Raw genomic sequence first — 18,123 nt, 5'->3', positions numbered from 1 at the left:
CTCCTCTGTCCCTGGGATTCTCCAAGTAAGAATACTGGAGTGGGTTGCCATTTCCTTCTCCAATGCATGCAAGCATGCTAAGTCGCTTCAATCGTGTCCAACTCTGTGAGACCCTATGGACAGCAGCCCACCAGGCTCATCTCTCCATGGGATTCTCTAGGCAAGAATACTGGAGAAACAGGCTGCCATTTCCTTCTCCAAGGGGTCTCATTAGGCCCCTCCAAATCCTGGTGTATCCCCCACCCACATCCTCACAGCTACTTCTGTCTCCCATCTCTTCTCTAAGGCCCAGCACAGATTAATTTCTCCCTCTACCTGTTGACCATTTGTTTACTTCTCTCTAGCTGTTGGCATTGCATAGCTGTATCTATAAGGCAGTTATATGCTCTCAAATGTTGTTGGCTAGTTGAGGTGGGGAGGAGCTTTCCTTCCACACTAGATTGCCAAGGACTATGTGATAATCATCTTAAGTGATTTCCCCTATAATGTAGCACACACAGCCTGTATGTAACAGGGGTTCACTTCTAGAAAAAGGGCACCTACATACACCTTTGGAGTGGGGGGAAACTAGGAGACTTCAGGAAGGATGTGTTACTTGACTTCAGCTCAGTTCAGTCGCTCAGTCGTGTCCGACTCTTTGCGACCCCATGAACCGCAGTACGCCAGGCCTCCCTGTCCATCACCAACTCCCAGAGTCCACCCAAACCCATGTCCATTGTGTTAGTGATGCCATCCAACCATCTCATCCTCTGTCGTCCCCTTCTCCTCCTGCCCTCAATCTTTCCCAGCATCAGGGTCTTTTCAAATGAGTCAGCTCTCTGCATCAAATGGCCGAAAGTATTGGAGTTTCAGCTTCAACATCAGTACCTCCAATGAACACCCAGGACTGATCTCCTTTAAGATGGACTGGTTGTATATCCTTACAGTTCAAGGGACTCTCAAGAGTCTTCTCCAACACCACAGTTCAAAAGCATCAATTCTTTGGCACTCAACTTTCTTTATGGTCCAAATCTCACATCCATACATGACTACTGGAAAAACCATAGCCTTGACTAGACGGACCTTTGTTGGTAAAGTAATGTCTCTGCTTTTTAAAATGCTGTCTAGGTTGACTTCAGACTCAAAAAACAAAAAAAAAAAGTAGAGACATTAACCAAACAAGTGAATAGCGTATGCAAAGGCCAGGAAACTCCCCAGAGGATAACCCTTGGTGAGAGCAGCCAGAGCCGGGGTGGGCTAATGGTAGGGAAGGGTGGATCCCACAGGTGGACAGGTTTTGGGGGGGCAAGGGCTGACCCATAAGAGAGAAGAGAGCCTTGAAGACACGGTCTCCAGCAGGGGCTCTGGCTTTTTTGCCATATCTAAATCCTGAGATTCTATGTCTTTTCATCCCCAAGATAGTGACTCAGAAAGTCCTAAAGAACCATCCTAAGTTTTTCACATCCAGCATGAGGCTCAGACATGGGCATGAGATGAGCATGGGCTCGGACAGAGGTAGGCTGCCCAGGCTGAGCGGCGGGGGCCCTCCACTCAGGAGTGCACTGTTTCCCTGCCAGCCCGGGGATGGCCCCACAACATTTCAGCCCTGCCTCCTTTGTGTTCCATATTCATATTTTCTTGACACAAACCATACAAAGTTTCAACACTTGGAGACTGCAAAGTAAACCATTTGTACATACCAGGTCTGGTAACACTTTAAATAATAGGCCAGTTAGTTAATGCTGCACTACAATAAAAATTCCCATCCAAGTACACATTACGTCCTCATTAATGCCAAGTGAATTCAGCGTGATTAATGTTATGACAATAAATAACTGGGAGATGACCGCCAGGCTGCTGCACTTCAGTGGATCCCAGGGCCCCCTAGGCTCCTGCCATCCTCTGAACCACTGGGTGCTGCCTGCCCCTCCATCGCGGGCACCCCAGCCTGGCCAAAGCCCAGCTCCAGTGGGGATGGCCCATGCCCGGGAGACCAGACCAAGCCAGCACTGCAGACCGGGCTGGGCTGGTGACAGCTCAGAAGAAAGGCAAGGAGTTTGTCAGAACGTGGCCTCTGCCCCCAAGAAAACTGGGAGCTGGAAACCAGCCCCCCATGCCCACGGGCAGAAAGAGACCCTCCTTACCCTCCTGGGAGAAACTAGGAGAGCTGAGCAGCTCTGATTGTTTCAAACATCAACATGAGGGGCTCAGGGAAATGAGAGAAGCTCTCTTGCAGGGACAGTGAAGGCAATGCATAGGGAAGGGGGAACTTGATCATCATCACCCAGAGAGGCCCAGGAGAAGACGGGGGCCCACACCCTCAGGATGCCTCCATCAGGGCTGAAGAGGGAAATAAATCCGCTCCATGATTGATGAAGGGGACGCTGTGTCCTTTCTCAGCAATTCTGTGCCATGGGGTGAAGGGGATGGGAGATCATGGGAAGAGGGACCCCTCTGAAGGCAGAGATACTAGGTTAGCAAATGAGATGTTAACAACGGGGGAACGAGAGCCCTGTTAGGAGGCGAGAGGCCTTTATACACCATGGAAGCTGCCCTCTTGGCCCTTGGAGGATGGAGAAGATTTGGTCTCCCCTACTGCCCTAGAGCTGAAGTAGCTCACCCCACAAGGTCCATCATGCAGCTACCACTCAAATGGCTGTGGATTCTGATGTGACCTGTGGAAGGCCCGAGGCTGCTGGTCCATGCCAGACCTTACTCAAGTGCTGGCTTCGCTAGGGTGGGTCCAGCCTGGCTTGCTATGACCTCCCCTATACTCTGGGGCCTCTGTGCCCAGCAAAGTACTTGGGATAATAGCTGCTCAGGACATGGTGGAATTGGACGCTGTGGGTGGCCACAACTCTCCATCCTTTCATTCCTGGCAGTGACTACCACCACCGTCACTGGCCCTAGACTCAGTGTTTTCTCAAAGCACAGGCCCTGAGAGGTGGTGGGCATCCAGGCTGATGCTGGAGCCCCAGGTGGACATGGAGGTAAGGAAGGCTGAGCTGTCATTCCAAGTTGGGAAAAGACCAGCTCAGATTTTCCACTGAGGCATTAAAACCCAACGCCATTGATTAATGGGGATGCTGGATTGACCAAGAAGTAAGGACAAGGAGGGGCTAGAAGTGGGTGTTGACTTTTCAAACAATCATAAATTCCATGAGGGTGACAAAAGGGCCTGCTCTGTAATTGTGTTCATTATTTACACTAAAACCTAATTAAAGTCATTATGCTTTTTGTGCATTAAACAAACTGACTGGCGCACACACCAAGCCAGCATAAGTGCTGCTGGGATCATGTGGAAGTGGAGGGTTTCAGGTCCAGCCAGAGCCCAACACCCAACCTTTCTGAGTCAAATGTTCTCTGGAAAAGAAGACTCTGGCAGGAGAAACAGAACAGGACAGAAAGAGGGGACAAGGAAACCATTACACAACTCCCCTGCGGCCTCCTCCTACGATGCAAGAACAAAGATCCCTTCCTGAAGCCCCGTGTGCCTGCAAGGAAAACGTGTCCAGGCCAATATGCGGGCAAAGGCCAGCACCGCCAGGTATCTGGGGAAGACCAAGGCCCAGCGACAAGTATGAGTCTGTTTAACTGGCCAACCTTTCCAGATGTCTCCTGTAAACAGTGTTCAGTGGAAGGCTCTGGAAAAAAATGAGATCTATCTATAAAGTCATTGACATTCTACTAGAGATCTTGAGAATGTTATGTTTATAATACAAACTGGGAATCCTTAGAAAAATACAAGAAGAGATCACTAGGGGATCAGAGGAAGATTGACAGTTTCTCTGGTTGGGTTCAGAACAGCTTCATAAAGTGGTCAGTAGGACTTTCCCGGTGGTCCAGTGGCTAAGACTCTGAGCTCCCAGTGCAGGGTGCCTGGGTTCAATCCCTGGTTAGAGAACTAGATCCCACATGACACAAGCATTCACTTGTCTTAACTAAAGATCCCACATGCAGCAACTAAAAATGCGGCATGCCGCAACTAAGACCCAGTGCAGCTAAATAAATAATAAGTTTTTTTAAAAGATCAGTCTTTAAAGAAAAAAAAGTGGTAGGTAACATAAGCAATATGGCAGTCGCAAGCTCCCAACATCTATCCCTTCACAGAAACACTGAAAAATCAACCAGGGACTGTTAGAACTAACTTCGAAGAGCTCCAGGAAATGTTCTGGAGAAGGAAATGGCAACCCACTCCAGTATTCTTGCCTGGAGAATCCCATGGACAGAGGAGCCTGGCCGGCTACAGGTCCATGGGGTCACAAAGAGTCAGACACAACTGAGCGATTAAGCACACACACACACACACACCCCCCCCCACACACACACACACCACACACACACCACACACCACACACACTCACACACACACCACACACAACAAACAACACACACCCAACACACACACACACACACACACACACACACCACACACTCACACACCACATACACACACCACACACACACCACACACACACACCACACACACCACACACAACAAACAACACACACACCACACACACACACCACACACACACACCACACACACACACCACACACAACACACAACACACACCACACACAACACACACACACACCACACACACCACACACACACACCACACACAACACACAGCACACAACACACACACACAACACACACACCACACACACACACCACACACAACAAACAACACACACACCACACACACACCACACACACCCACACACACACATCACACACACACACCACAAACAATACACACACACACACCACACACACACCACACACACACCACACACACATACCACACACAACACACACCACACACACACACCACACACAACACACACCACACACACACACCACATACACACCACACACACCACACACACACCACACACCACACACCCACCACACACACACCACACACACACCACACACACACATCACACACACACCACACACCCACAGACACACCACACACACACACACACCACACACACACACCACACACACACCACAAACAATACACACACACCACACACACACACCACACACACATACACACACACCACACACACACACACCACACACACACACACACCACACACCACAAACAACACACACACCACACACACATACCACACACAACACACACAACACACAACACACACACACCACACACCACAAACAACACACACACACATCACACACACACCACAAACAACACACACACACCACACACACCACAAACAACACACACATCACACACACACACCACAAACAATACACACACACACACCACACACACACACCACACACACACACCACATACACACACCACACACACACACCACATACACACACCACACACACACCACACATACACACATCACACACACACCACACACCCACAGACACACCACACACACACACACCACACACACACCACAAACAATACACACACACACCACACACACACATACACACACATACCACACACACACACACACACACACCACACACACACACATACCACACACAACCCACACACACCACAAACAATACACACACACACCACACACACACATACACACACATACCACACACACACACACACACACCACACACACACACATACCACACACAACCCACACACACCACAAACAATACACACACACACCACACACACACCACACACACACACACATCACACACAACACACACACACCACAAACAATACACACACATACCACACACACACACACCACACACACACACACCACACACAACACACACCACGCACAACACACACGCAACAGCAACACACACACACACCACACACACACACACACACACACACACACACACACACATGATGTTAGCAGTGGGTTTTTCATAAATGCCCTTTATCATGTTGAGGAAGTTCCCTTCTATTTTTAGTTTTTTGAGTGTTTTTCATCATTAAAGAGTGTCAGATTTTTATCAAATGCCTTTTCTGAGTCAACTGAAATGACAATGCAGTTTTTTTCTTTGTTCTATTAATGTGGTATATCACATTGATTGATTTTCTTATGTTGAACCACTCTTGCATTCCTGGAATAAATCCCACTCGGTCATGGTGCATAATCCTTTTAATACGCTATTCAATTCACTAACACTTTGTTGAGCTTTTTGCATCTATGTTTATAAGGGATATTAGCCTGTAATTTTGTTTTCTTGTGATGTCTCTCTCTAGCATTTGTATCAGAGCAATACTGGCCTCATAGAATGAGTTAGAGAAGTATTCTGTCCTCTTCTATTTTTGGAAAAGTCTGAGAAAGATTGGTGTTAATTCCACTTTAAATGTTTGGTAAAATTCACCAGTGAAGCCATCTGGTCCTAGAATTTTCTTTGTTGGCTGATTTTTTAATTACTGATTAAATCTGTTATAGATCTGTTCAGATTTTCCATTTTTTCTTCAGTCAAGTTTGGTAATTTGTGTGTTTCTAGAGACTTGTTCACTTCATCTAGGTTGTGTAATTTATTGACATACAATAATTCATTGTATTCTGTTACAAACCTTTTCATTTTGTAAAGGTCGTTAATAAAGTTCTCGCATCTGTTTCTAGTTTTGTTTACTTGTATCTTGTCATTTTTTCATCAGTTTAGGTCTGTCAATTTTCTGGTATTTTCAAAGAGATTACTTCTCTATAATTGATTCTATTTTTTTCTTTATTTTATATTTCTTTTATATCTGCTCTAATCTTTATTATTTCTTTCCTTACAATAGCTTTAGTTTTAGTTTGCTCTTCTTTTTCTATTTCTTTGAGGTTAGATTATTCATCTGGGAGCTTTTTTCTTTTTAAATATAGGTGTTTGCTGTTATAAATTTCCCTCTAAGTATTGCCTTCATAGTATTCTATAAGGCTTGATATGCTGTAGTTTTCTACTTACTGGAAGTTCTGTCTAGAGCAAATAGGCATGAAAAAGAAATAAAAGGCATCCAAATTGGGAAGAAGTCAAGCTACCTTTAATCACAAATTGCATGATCTTATATATAGAAACTCTCAAAGATTTCACACCCACCAAAAAAAAAAAAAACTATTAGGGTTAATAAATAAATTCAGCCAAGTTGCCAAAAACAAGATCAGCATGCAAAACAAAGTGGTTGTGCTTCAATAACTGGCAATGAACAATATGAAAAACAAGAAATAGTTTTATTTACAATATCATCCAAAAAAATAAAATACCTAAGAATAAATTTAACATAGGCAGTAAAATATTTGAACACAAAAAAACTATGAAACATTGCTGATGGAAACTAAAGGAAACCTAAATAAAAGTTAAGATACCTGTATTTCTAGATTGGAAGACTCAATATTGCTTAAATGTCAGTGTTACTCAATGCAGTTTACCATCACATTCCTACAAGTTGTAATTTCAAGTTGTATAGTGAGCACCTGCTTCTGTACAGGGTTCCTGCCATTCTGTTACTATACTAAACTTCTAACTGGAACTTCCATGTGTATCAATAGGTTTGTTTGTTGTGGTGAGGTCTGAAGGCAACAGCGAAGTTGCATCTTAAGGTTAATTTCTAAGGTCAGAGTTAACATAAGTGTATACAAATGGGGGCTCCTCTGTCCATGGAATTTTTTTAGCAAGAGTACTGGAGTAGGTTGCCATTTCTTATGCAGGGGATCTTCCCAACCCAGGGATTGAACCCATGCCTCTTGTATCTTCTGCAAGGACAGGCGGTCGCACAGACAACTGAAGCTACTTAGCAGCAGCAGCACCACCACCACCACCACCTGGGAAGCCCCATCATACACAGTGAAGTGAGTGAAAGTGAAAGTCACTCAGTCGTATCTGACTCCAGACCCCTTGGACTATACAGTCCATGGAATTCTTCAGACCAGAATACTGGAGTGGGTAGCCTTTCCCTTCTCCAGGGGATCTCCCCAACCCAGGGATCAAACCCAGGTCTCCCACATTGCAGGCAGATTGTTTACTAGTTGAACCACCAGAGAAACTCTCAATACATTCTCAGAAACCTTGTTTGAACAAGATCCTGGCTCTCTCCTGTATTTTATTTGTGAGAAGAGCTCATGCTCTCGATGTCCTCTCTTCAAACCCTAAAGAGAATAGCCTTTTTGACTTTCACTGGAGTTTTAATCTCTCACTCCATGAGAGATAGCTTTGCACACTAGTTGGAGAACTATTTGCAAGAGCCTCCCAAATTCCTTTTCCATTGGCCCAGATCAATTGTGTAATGGACTCTTCCACATCACAGAGCTGAGCCAGCATTAAGCTCAATAGTGCACTCTTCAGAGTTTTTCAAAAATTTATTTTTTTGGCTAAGTCAGACATGATATGTTCAGCTGGGCATATTTTGCTCTGCACAATTTGAGAGGAGTCATTCAGTTAGAATACAATGTGAGTGATTTTTACGTTTGTCACTATCACTGTCTGTCTCTTTTTTTATGTACTCTTTTTTATACTCTTCCTCCAGAGTCAGCATTATACGAGTACACCCCACACTTCCTGAACATGTGGGTGTGAGTGGCCAGCTCAACTCTGTCTGACTGCATGGTTCCAATGGCTCACGGTCCACTCCAGCCCTGCAGCGCATCCCATTCAAACTCATGTCTCCAAAAAATTATAAATGACTGTGTGCTTGGACCTCTAGTCCAAACTATAACTGTTAAATCTATAAGAGCCCACTGTTATCCCAAGCAGTTCTAGAATTAATCACCAATTCCCCCTTGCTAGGGCACCAGTGAAACCCAAGGCCAGGGAGGGTGGAGGTGCCCCTTCTGTGTCTCCCCAGCCTGGTATTCTGCTTTTGTTCTGCTGCTTCTCTGCCATCTTTGGTCTCCTGTAACCCCCTCACATAGGCCCTGGTCCCTCTCTACTCTGTCTAATGATGGTCCACGTGTCGGTTACACTAGCCCAGACTGTTCACTTCCCTCTATCATGACTGATATAATTATTGGACTGAATCCCCAGTCCATCTGTCATTGCTCCGAGTTCAGTTTTGGAAGCACAAAGCCTTACGGCCCCATCTACCCAGCCTGCACACTGTGTCTCGACTGGTCCACAAGTATGAAGCCAGATACTGACCATTTCTGTCCACATCCACACCAAGAAAGGGATTCTGCAGGCGTGGCTCCCCTCCAGCACAAACGTACTCTACTCAGGCCCCTGCAAGGAAAGCTTCTGATAACATGGCCTGAAACACCCTCTCCTGCCATCCAGAATCCCATTTCTCCAAAATTACTTTCAAAAGATGTCTCATCAAGGTTTTTCTATATGATCATGCCATTTACACCATTACAAAAGCCTCCCTCCCTTCACGGGCTTCCCTGTGGCTCAAACAATAAAGAATCTGCCTGCAATGCAGGAGACCCAGTTTCAGTCCCTGGGGTGGGAAGATCCCCTGGAGAAGGGAATCTTCACTTGTAGGAGAGGAAAGCTGAAAAAGGGGTGAACACTATCTGTACATGTCACAGGCAACCATCCTACTTCAGAAGCCTGAAACAAGGGTATGCAAAGCAGGCTGCCCTTGAGGGCCAAGTGGATGGCCAAAGCCATGTACACTGGGCAAGCTTAGAAAATCCCCTTAACAGAACCCACCAGAGCATGACACTGGGCTTGCAGGCCCTCAAAGTGTCAGCTGTACCAAACAACTTCAGTTCAGTTCAGTCGCTCAGTCATGTCCGACTCTTTGAGACCCCAGGGATTGCAACACACATGGCTTCCCTGCCTATCACCAACTCCCGGAGTTTAGGCAAACTCATGTCCATTGAGTCAGTGATGCCATCCAAACATTTCATCCTCTGTCGTCCCCTTCTCCTCCCACCTTCAATCTTTCCCAGCATCAGGGTATTTTCAAATGAGTCAGTTCTTTGCATCAGGTGGCCAAAGTATTGGAGTTTCAGCTTCAGCATCAGTCCCTCCAATGAATATTTAGGACTGATTTCCTTTAGGATGGACTGGCTGGATCTCCTCACTGTCCAAGAGACTCTCAAGAATCTTCGCCAACACCACAGTTCAAAAGCATCAATTCTTCGGAGCTCAACTTTCTTTATAGTCCAACTCTCACATCTATACATGACCTCTGGAAAAACCGTAGCTTTGACTAGACAGACCTTTGTTAGCAAAGTAATGTCTCTTGTTTTTAATATGCTGTCTAGGTTGGTCATAGCTTTTCTTCCAAAGAACAAGCTTCTTTTAATTTCATGGCTGCAGTCACCATCTGCAGTGATTTTGGAACCCAAGAAAATAAAGTCTGACACTGTTTCCACTGTTTCCCCATCTATATGCCATGAAGTGATGGGACTAGATGCCATGATCTTAGTTTGTTGAATGTTGAGTTTTAAGTCAACTTTTTCACTCTCCTCTATCACTTTCATCAAGAGGCTCTTTAGTTCTCCTTCAGTTTCTGCCATAAGGGTGGTGTCATCTGCATATCTGAGGTTACTGATATTTCTCCCAACAGTCTTGATTCCAGCTTGTGTTTCATCCAGCCCAGCATTTCTCATGATGTACTCTGCATATAAGTTAAATAAGCAGAGTGACAATATACAGCCTTGAGGTACTCCTTTCCCAGTTTGGAATCAAACAGCCTCAGGGGAAGGCCAACCCCCGACCCCGTCCCCAGCAGCCCTCACCTCCCAGCCCCAGAGGAGCCCATCCCCAGTTTCATCCTCTAGGGACTGTGAAAAGAGACAACTCACTTCGTACTTCCTGGGAGGGCCTCGTGGAAGCCATCTATGTACTGTTTCCATCACAGTCCCCCAGGATGGAGGACACGCACCCACTAAGCCCTCCAGAGAAGAACAGAAAGCAGATTGGAAGACTTCATCCACAAAAATGTCTGATGTTTCAGCCTTGTTGGTGGAGCCTGAGACCATGGTCTGACCATTAGGAAGAGCGTTTAGGAGAGTGAGGACAATACTGTCTCAGGATTTGGGAATGCTAGATCCAGGCCTGCCACCTGCTGAGAACCTGAGCCAAGACCCTTTCCCTCCAAGATCCCACTTCTTCAGCTATAAAAGGGGAGGGTGGTCTAAATGAGTGGTTCTTAACCAGAGCATGTACCAGAATCAACTCGTGAACTTTTCATAAATATGTACATGCCTGATCCCACCCCAGATGATACCAATCATCAGATCGTCCTAGGCACAGTGAGCAAGAGAAGGTCTCCAGCTGGCTCTGAAGTATTCCAGCAACCTAGAGTCCCACAAACAGAAACTTACACTAGCCCAGGTGAAAATGCAGCCAGAGCATGATGTTCTAGACAAGCCTGTTTCCTGACTCCAGCCTGGTTGATGTGCTTGGCTATATCCCCAGGTCAGCCCACACATTAGAGATAAAACCATACCCCAATTCCGAGCATGACATTCACTGGCCACCCAGTAGGACCACGCCACCTCCACCCTGGCCCGCACAACTAGGCTAAAGACAAAGGTGTCCTTCACTTATCCCCTTTCCATGGCTCCAAAGGTCTCCTGTTCTCTCCTTGCCCCATCCCACTGGACTGGCTTTGGCCATATCACCTCTCCTGGTCACTCAGCGATGAAAGGGAATCTGTTGTCTTTCACATTGATGGCACCGAGTTCTATCTATGACAAAGCTCAGAGTCTTCTTTTCTTCCTCTCCTCTTCATCCTCAGGTCCAGTGATTCTGTTTCAGTCTCTTCCATCCCAACAACACTATCTTCCTGGACCAGCTCCTCCCTTGCCTTCAAAGAGACAAGAGCCCACAGGCAATCATCTCTCCAGCCACCTCCTCAATCTATCTTCATGGATAAACTTTTCAAACTGAAGTTCTGACTGAAGGGGTCCATGAACTAGCAGATAAGATGTGGTGGGGAGGGGTGTATTTGTACAAACGACTCCACTATTTTCATCGGAATCTCAAACAATTTATGCTCCAGCAAAAGTGGACAGACACTGTCTACCATGCTGCCAGAATGATTTTTCTGCATCATCACTCTGTGTTCTGATCAAGATGACCTTGTGGGCAGGAACCATGTCTGACCCATCTCTGTTTCCCCATCATTTTCTTTGGCGTCTGGCACAGAGGAGGAAGTTCCACGCATTTTGAACTGAATTATTAGCCACGGCCCAGTATGATTTCAACAGCATGTGAGCGATGCCTTGAAGGACTCTCCCTCTTGGGCTAGAAACCCAGAGAAAACTCTTGGCTCTTTCCTAGCAAGATAACAGCCTTTAACTCTGAAAGAAACATTCCATGTGCATCAATTTTGCCAATGAAAGTGAGCCAAGCAAAGGTGCCTCCAGCCTGTGGAAAGGATTTGGGGACAAGACGCCAGCCGCAGCAGGTGATTCGCCCTCAGGCATGACTGTGCACCTTGTCACAGCCAAGCCACCTGCCTTATTGAACCGAAAACAGAAACAAGTCCTCCGCATTTGACTACAGGAGCCAGATCCCCCAATTCCCACCAGCCCCAAAGCTTTCTGCCAATCATTACTCCAGTCCTGGGCTCCCCTACAGATGCCAAGCTGTATGCGTCTTGTTCAGAGATGTTTATAGCTCAAGTTCCAGAGACAACTTGGAGGGCTCTCAGTCTGTAATCTACTTAAGACAAAAATCCATGACGTTTCCTTGGAATCTGGGAAGTTCCCAGGGGGCATTGCAATCTGAACTTTGAGATATTTGATTTTCCTGCATGCTGTGTGCCCAGGTGAGAAATCTACAAGGTAAGCCAGAAGGTGGCCGGAAACGCAAAAATGCAAAACATCTATTTGCAAAGGCAAGAAACAGGGATCGTGGAGTCCCATTCCTCACATGGGTTCCGGCAGCACAAGCCAAGTGCAGAGAGATTTACAGAGGAACCAATGTTTGCCTCACTCACTTGGTGTCTTTCACCAGACAGGGGCAAGCAGGGCCAATTTCTCAGGCTGTATCGTGGATATTGCTTTCAATGCCCCAGGACCCCGGAGTTCAGCTCCTCCCAGACCACAGTGGTAAATAGCTGGGGTCCCAGCTCAAGCCTACTGGAGATCCAGACTTGCCTGGGGCAAAGTTCCAGAAACCTAACAGTACAAGATAACGAACTGTTTTCAGGGAGAGAATTTGTCCTAAAGCAAGACTCAACAATATAGACCTCGATGTAAGCTTTCCACCTGAGCAAAGAGGGGTTCTAAATGGTTGTGTCGCTCCTCTGTCTAATCCTACAGATTCTTGTCTGCAGACTTTAAATTTTTTAAGATAAACTGCTAACAGAAAAGGGAACAGACCAGGACTTGGTTTCCACACCACAAGGACCCTGAACCTCAATGCCCTGCATGACTGGTTCCTGACCACAGTTCCTGATGGGAGAGGGCGGGGCAGCAGTGGTGACCAGAGGAGGCTGTGGTGACCCACAGATGACAGTGGTCAGAAGCCACATTCAGGCAGCCTGCCAAGGCTTCGTGGTGAGAGGGACACAGAGATAGAGGGGCCACAGATCCTAGAAGAAGTACAGGCACAAAGTGGCAACTGGATAAGCTCGTGGGCACACGCCAGACGTGCCGGGGGATCCAGAAATATTCAGTGGGAACCTGGCGAGAGTGACGCGACACTATAAACCAATGAGAAAAGGGAGCAACACATTCAGACTATTGCTCTTAGTGTGACTTTATTTGCTAGAACCTCTCCAAAAAAGCCTGGGTGAAAGAAAAAGCCTGGGTGTGGCTGCTCCTTTTGAAGTCCCAGCTCAGCCTCCTGTGACTTTATTTTCCTGATCTCAATACAGGAATTGCTATCGGAAACCCGCGAGTCCAGGTAGAGCCTGGACTCCATAAGGCGCTGTGAGTGAACCTCTGAGTCGCTCAGGGGATTCGAGGGATGAGCGGGGTTTGGAGTGAGAGTCCCTGGCTGCCAACTTAATCCCAGAACACCAAGGGGTCTTCAGGGACCAGGGTGGGCCAGAGCCCCAGGCTTTACCTGCAGAGCAGGGGCCAGGCACTTATGAGCACTGTCTCTGGAGCCCCTGCTCTCATCCTTTGGCTCATCCTTCCCCCGTCCACAAAATCCTGGGAGAGGAGGGGAGCAAAGCATGATTGTGGATAAGGAGCAGGACAGGGACCCTCTAGTCCATCCTTCAACAGTCAGCAAACACCCCTGTGCATCAGACACTGTGCTGAGAACTGAGCACAGGCTGATGAGCAAGACAGACCCAGTCCCTGCCCTCGGGGAGCTCACACGCTAGTGGGGCAGACAAGCTTCAAGCCAGGAAGCCATAGGAATTACCTCGATGAGGACTTCCAGAGAAAAGAACAGGCCTCTGTGGAAGAGGGCAGGGCAGGGAGAGGCCGCTGTAGACTGGAGGAATATGGAAGCACCCTGAAGAAATGTACCTAACCTGACATGGAAGGTAGGTAGGGCTGGTGTGGGGCAGAGAGGAGTCCTGCAAAAGCCTTGGACCAGATGGCAGGGCACCGAGCCCCCGCAGGACGAGAGATGAGCAGAGGGCAAGTAGGCAAGGGTGAGGTCATGGAGGAGGCAGGTGGGATGCACAATGCCTCTGAGGCCCCAAAAGGATTGCAGATCCTGTCCTGGTGCAAAGTGAAGCCAACAAGGAGACATGCCCAGTGAGATCTCACAATCCGATCCATTTTGATAAAGAGCAGTGTGGCTGCCTGGAGACAGTGGATCGGATGAGGCTCTGGAATGGCATCAAGGGGATCCGTGAACTGCAGAGAAGTTCAAGGGAGAGATGACAGCAGCTAGAACTAGACTAGGACAGTGAGTCAACTCATTGGAAAAGACCCTGATGTTGGGAAAGATTGAGGGCAAGAGGAGAAGAGGGTGGCAGAGGACGAAATGGTTAAATGGCATCACCAACACAATGAGCTCGAGCAAACTCTGGGTGACAGTGAAGGTGACAGTGAAGGACAGGGAATCCTGGTGTACTGCAGTCCATGGAGGTGCAAAGAGTCGGACACGACTGAGCAACAACAAAGGAGAGGCAGATTCACTAATAAAACACAAAACAAAACGCACTCCGGGATTGGGAGTGGGAGACTGGCTCCAATCTGGTTCTGCCAGTAACTCCCTGAACGACCCTGGACGAGCCACCTGAAGCTCCAGCCCTCAGCTGAGCCCCCAGGAAAACTCAGGTCATCTTAACCCAGAGCCCCTCTCAGGATGAGGGTGAATCAACAACTAAGGGCTTGCAAACCAAAGCATCAGACAGTTGGGAGTCTAGGAGAGACCCTGCATCTTCCTCAATCCCTGGGAGGTGACAGTGTAGATGCCACCAACTGGACCTATTTCCCCATCTCATTCCAGGGACATGGTTCCCCCAGTGCCAAAGAGAGAGGGAAGGAGAGGAAATTACTTCCCTAAGGACTCGGAGCTAGGCACGCAGCCAATACATTTGTATTTAATGTCAGAGTCAAAAATTCCAAGACCTCCACACTCTTCCCCACAGTGTCAAAACTGGAACAATCTTAGCGAGCAATCACTTTTACTTCCACTGTCCCTGGTCGTGACCCTGCATGGGGCACAAGGTGCTTGCACAACCAGGAATCTGAATCACAGTGTTCCAGCTTTGCTGGAACCCTCACAGAGATCCAGGGCCCCCAAGAGTCCTAACCACAGCCCCAGACCCCAGAGCCACAGCAGGTCCTGACCACAGCCTCCACACTCAGGGGACTTCACTGAGTGACATCTACGTCAGCATATCTGAGACCACAACCGCCCCTGGACGTGAGGCTGATTAAAGAGGGTTAGGTGAATTGCCGAATTAAGTCGTCCAAAATTGGATAAAGCGATTGTGAAATCTGTTTTGAGTCAACCTATACATGTTTCATTGCAGGAAAATGTCTCGGTAAGAGTTCATGGAGGGGAAAAAAAAAAATCAGCAACTCATTGTTGGCCGACCTTCCTGGGCTCCTAATATTCAGTTCCCCAAAAGGCATCTTAGCCATGTAATTTCCAATATGGGAACAATTTGAGTTGCAATTAGGCAAATCTCAGAAGGTTCTGCCACTGATTTGTTCATTCTCTCAATATTATTCTACAGGACACACTAAAATACTGTGCCAGGTTCACGCAGAGGGCAGTGGGAACAGCACATGTGGGTTATGGAGGCTGGGTAAACACATCCCTGCACAGTAATGGGGCCTCCGGGCCTCTGGAGCTGGGCTCCTGGTCCTCCGCCCCCAGGGGCATCTGCTAATGGCCTGGCTGGGGGCAGGGCTGTAAGCAATTCAGAGCTTAGCACTGGGGTGAAGGCCTGTCCAGGCTCTGGGCCATCAGTAGCGAAGTGGTCAGGGTAGCTGCCAGCTCCAGTGCAGCCCCGGAGCTGCAGGTAAAAGGAGAGTTGACAGGCTCTGACAGTCATAAGAGATTTTGCTAGAGGCCACATCTTTCACTGAGCACCTCTGCTAGGCCCAACCCAAGCTAGGCCCTACGAATCCAGGGGTGAGAAAGACACAGTTTTGACCTCAGGGAGTCTTGCTAGTGGGAGGACATATCAGCAAGCAAACCCAATTGTTACAGAAGACAAATAGTTATAATAAAGGTATCATTTTCAGAAATGCAGTGAAAACACAGAAAAGGAAGAGATTCATTCTACCTATGGTGGGAAAAGAAGCTTCATAGAGAACGGCTTATTCGAGTGGGCCCTGACTCATCGGTCAGAGTTTGGGAGGGAGAAAAGAAGCATTTCCTTGCTTGGTTGGGGTGAGTTTATACTTCCTGAGCTATGAGTACCTTCTGTGGGCTGGGTCATGATCACTTGTTTCAATAAGCAAAATAAGCTGTCTTCAACGTTAGACTGATGTCGTCTTCCCTTATCCCTGGTTAGAACAAGTAAAGGTTATTCCAGCCCTCTGGGGCCCATCTGACCTGCCCTGGACTCCTATTATGATCTGCTCTTTACTTTGAGTAGCTTGTTTGCTCCCAGTGGCTAAGAATGCCTGAATCCTCCTTGAAGTTCTGTGCCCAAACTGCTGCACTGTCTCATCCTTTCCCTGACCAGACCAGAGCTGTACACCTGACCAGATCCTGTGGGAACGCTAACTTAGGTCCGGGCAAAGTCAGCCTGGACTAGGAGGCCCTGGAGGGCAGAGGATCGTGTCAGCCTGACTCTTGATTCCCCTCTTTCCCCAAACCTGCTCAGAGCCCAGCTCTCAGGAATAAATGATTGAGAAAAAATAAAACAGACTTCCTTGGTGGTCCAGTGCTTGAGACTCCACGCTTCCACTGCAGGGCACACAGGTTTGATCCCCGGTTGGGGAAGTTCCACATGCTGCAAGATGTGGTCAAAAAGGGAGGAGGGGGAAGAAGTTTTTAAAAAAAAAAAGAATGAATGAATGAGCGTGTGTGAGTGCATGAGTGTGGCAGTGAGCAGACACAGCCAACAGGTGGGTCAGCCCTTCCATATCTGGGGTAGAGCTCAAGTCTGCCCCGTGGCGCTAGATTGTTAGCAGGATGGATAGGAGGATAGAAGGGGCAGGACACTAGTCCCAGAGCAAGAGGTGAGAGGTGCATTATGACAGCCACGTGCAGTGAGACTTGGGGTCAACATGGGGTCCAGAAGTCGGAAAGGAGAGTGGGTTGCAATTGGGCAAATGCAGTTTCCCAGAGCAAGACAACCTGCAATCAAATGTGAGCTCTGAGAAGGCAAGAGTTGTATGTATACACATAGGCACGTGCATATGAGTGCGCGCACACACACACACACACACACACACACACAACCCCAGAATCAAGGCCCCTGAAACTCAGCCTCTGTGACCATTTAAATTCCCTCCTCTCATACCTTCAGCATAGCCTAGCCAGCCTGGCGTGGCAGGCCCCGCTATGTGCCGTATATCCATTATCCACTCTTCCTTAACTAAGAAACTCAATGGTGGTCAGCAGAGGGAGGTGGCCAGCTCAAAGCCTGCCTTCCCAGCACTCCCTATGGCTCCAAGGCCACGGGGTATAGTTCTGACCAGGAGATCCCAGTGGAGGCCATTTGCCCTCCGTGGACAAAGTTTCTTTTCCTGAGAAGAGCTACCTGTATCTCAAACAAGCTTCCTTAGGCTTCTTCCTGCCTGTGATGTGACGGGAGGCCAGGTTGCAGCTGCCACTCTCTAACTGTGAAAGAACCGTGAGGATGAAAGCCACGTTCTATGCAGGTGGGGAAAGCGCCTGGA

The sequence above is a fragment of the Odocoileus virginianus genome, chromosome 2, assembly GCF_023699985.2.
Source record: "Odocoileus virginianus isolate 20LAN1187 ecotype Illinois chromosome 2, Ovbor_1.2, whole genome shotgun sequence".
Classification (NCBI taxonomy): Eukaryota; Metazoa; Chordata; class Mammalia; order Artiodactyla; family Cervidae; genus Odocoileus; species Odocoileus virginianus.
Note: the sequence above shows the minus strand (reverse complement) of the source record.